We start from the raw sequence: 3,399 nt of genomic DNA, 5'->3' as shown, positions 1-3,399 counted from the left end.
TGGTCGTGTTGTTTAATCAGCCAATCAGGTGCGAGGGATGGCTGACTCTTGGCCAATGGGTGAAGAGAACAGATCGAATCTGTTTGAATACACAGCTGTCGACCAATCAGCTATCGACTACATTTTTTTTAAACTGCCATAAACCGCGCCCATAGTCTGAGAGAGGAAAAAGAAAAAAAAAAGGAAGCTGTGTCACTCTGATCTTTTTTTTGACGCCACTAAAACCCAAAAAGGATTAATTTATTCTCTCGCATATATTTTGAGCACATTCCTACCAAAACTGAAAGTTATGCTAAGAACCAGAACTGCAATTTAACCTGTTCAAAATGTCCATAGAAGTAGAGCACATGAGTAGTTTACATCGCATCTCTAAACTAGATTGTGGTCCAACATTTTTATCATGAAGGAATGCATCAGTAAACTCATACGATCTTTGCTATAAGGTCCAGGTTTAACTTAATGTGTTTGACACAAATAATATAATAACCACAATATAATAACATACTTTATTATTTTTTGCTTTATTGCATTCGTGAATGTTATGTCCTTTAAAAAAAAAAAAAAAAAAGAAGTGATCGATCTCTGTTGAAATTCCTCAGACAGTATGCGACGCATAGCTCGCCGTGATCGTATAGTGGTTAGTACTCTGCGTTGTGGTCGCAGCAACCCCGGTTCGAATCCGGGTCACGGCAGTCTTTTGAGGAGACACATAGTGCCAAATTACATAGCCAAAAATTACATTAAACGTTAATGATGTACCCTTAAATATCGTTGTGTTGCAAACCACAGTCCATGATGTATAATGATATTGAAACTAGAAGACCTGAGTCCTGTTGTATTTGGTGGTACACTTCATGTCCATTCATGATATTAATATTTTAAAAAAAATAGTAAAGAAAATATGTTTTACAGATTAAAGGTCCCATATTGTAAAAAGTGAGATTTTCAGGTCTTTTACGTTATAAAGCAGGTTTAAAGGGACTGTTTGTAACTTCTTACACCTATAAATCAATCCGGGTCGGTGTCCAATGCACGCTCACGTGTGGCTACGCTGTTCAGACTCAGACACCAACACAAACTACACGGAAGCACCAAACCTCAAAGTTATATCTAGTGAAGCCCGTCTTGCAAAACAGTGTTGGCCACGGTCAGAGGACGGGGGGGGAGACCGTAGCTTTGGTCTCCAGGGCCGGAGTCTCTGCTCCTCTGCCTGCCTGCCTTCACTCAGCTCGCTCCACCTATCATGTATGCGCGCACACTACACTAGTTACCTTTTCTGTTTACCCGACAGAGTTGAAACTATTGTATGCCTCCACCAACCAGTTTACATCCACATCAGTCCAAAATCTCATCACTTCATCGTTTCTTCCTATTCGACATTTGGGTAAAATTGTCATAATTAGCACATGAATTATTGAGTTATGGTTGTAATGTGTTTTGTGAGGTCACGATGACCTTTGACCTTTGACCACCAAAATCAAATCAGTTCATCCTTGAGTCCAGGTGGACGTTTTAGCCAGATTTAAAGAAATTCCCTCCAAATCCTGAGATATCGAATGGCACGGACGGACGGTCAACGATATGTAAAGTTTCCAAAAAGAGAAGCACAAATCAGAAACCAAATCACACACAGTTCTATTTATGTTACATACTGTATATCCGGAAATTCTTCTGTAATCACTTTCTGTATTATTTTCTTTATATTTCTTTATGTATTTTTGCCTCATTATGCAAATGAGGAGGCTGTCATTTTACGTGTCATGGGGTCAGAGTATGGTCAGAGTGCATAGATCGAGTATATGCTAGCTAGCTATCTGTGTCTGATTCTGCTTATCAACTCCAGTCTTCACCCGACCCCGTACAGACATGCAAAAAGAAATGTGTAAAGAAATGTCTAAACAAAACATACAGAAATAAATAAGTTTGAGGAAATATATTGGGGGGAAATGCAAAGGGAAAATCCTGCAGAAATAAATAAATAAATACAATTTAATAATGAATTGATACATTTAAAATAATGCAAAATAATAATAATAATAATAATAATAATAATAATAATAATAATAATAATAATAAAATAAAAGACAGAGATACATTTAAAACTTTATAAAAAATAAATAAAAAGTGAAATTAAATAGAAGAGTAGATAGATAGGAGAATTAATACAAAGGTAAATAAATTAAGAAGCAAATTAAAACAGAAATATCAGTTTATTTCACATTTCATCAATTAATTAATGCAGACATTTATTTTGTATTATTATTTTGGTTATTATATTTATTAATTTATCGAGTCATTTATTTTCTTGTTTATTAAGTTTTTTTATTTTGGCAGGTACCATCCTCCATTGTTATTAGGGTACAAGTGCATAATAATGCCTCACCTGTAACACAATGAGACAGTCTGGCCATGAACTGCTGACAGACAGACAGACGCAATGTAAATGATCACACTAAAGTTGGTATTTGTGTGGAACAGCTCCTACAAAAGCACAGACAATCAATTAACTCTTAATTAGACTAATTCATGTTTAGTGTGAATTTAAGTGAATCTCACTCTCAAATGGTGTGGCTCCCTGAGATTTGAATAACTCTGAAAATGGGTTTTGCGAATTGTTATTTCACTTAGATGTTTGAGCTTCACTGTGCAGAATGATGAATGTGCAAAGTTTGATGCTAGGAGCTTGTTTTCACATTTATCTGCTGAAGAGGGACATTTTCTCTGCACTCTCTGCACCGTAAATCTGAATTTGAGACGCGTCAGCACGAGCATGATTTTGTGACATTTTGACATCCTGATCCAATATGCCACTTACGCAAGTGTGATATGGAAACTTGAAACCTCCACTTTTGAGTGTAGCATCAGATCAGCTGACTCTGTCACGACTTTCAAATCCCATATGAAAACTCACTTTTGTAGAATAGCCTTTCCGAACAGCTGACTTTGAGTCATTTTGTATGCTTGTGTGCCGATGTATATGCGTATGTATGTGCATATGTAATTGTATTAATATGCATACAATCTGTTCTATTGTTTATGTCTCATTATTTACCTATTCTATTGTTTATTTTTCCATTATTTACCTGTTCTATTGATATGTTTCATGAGTTACCTATTCTATTGTTTATGTTGGGAATTTCCTTGGAAAGCACTTTGTGCTTATGGCTTGAAAAGTGCTCCTAAATAAAAAATAGAAGTAGTAGTAGTAGTAGGAGACATCTCGTGTTCCTCAGTTAAACTTTTTAAATTAACTATATTTGCATATTCACATATTCTAGATTTTTCAATGAGGATGATGTAGCCTAATTTTATTATTTCACAGGGTAATTGGCCTTTTTTTGTGCAGAATCATATCAGACAGATTTTATAATCTAAGCAGAGTGTTTTTATGTCTTATAT

The 3,399-nt window shown here is 35.4% G+C and overlaps 1 non-coding gene across 1 annotated transcript; it reads left to right on the top strand.

Moving 5' to 3' along the window:
• Window positions 1-620: 620 nt before the first annotated feature.
• Window positions 621-692, top strand: trnah-gug. Its single transcript has one exon. It is a non-coding gene; the product is annotated as a tRNA-His (tRNA).
• Window positions 693-3,399: the final 2,707 nt, after the last annotated feature.

Source organism: Sebastes umbrosus, chromosome 5, assembly GCF_015220745.1.
Source record: "Sebastes umbrosus isolate fSebUmb1 chromosome 5, fSebUmb1.pri, whole genome shotgun sequence".
Taxonomy (NCBI): domain Eukaryota; kingdom Metazoa; phylum Chordata; class Actinopteri; order Perciformes; family Sebastidae; genus Sebastes; species Sebastes umbrosus.
Note: the sequence above shows the minus strand (reverse complement) of the source record. Positions and strands in the feature narration are given on the sequence as shown.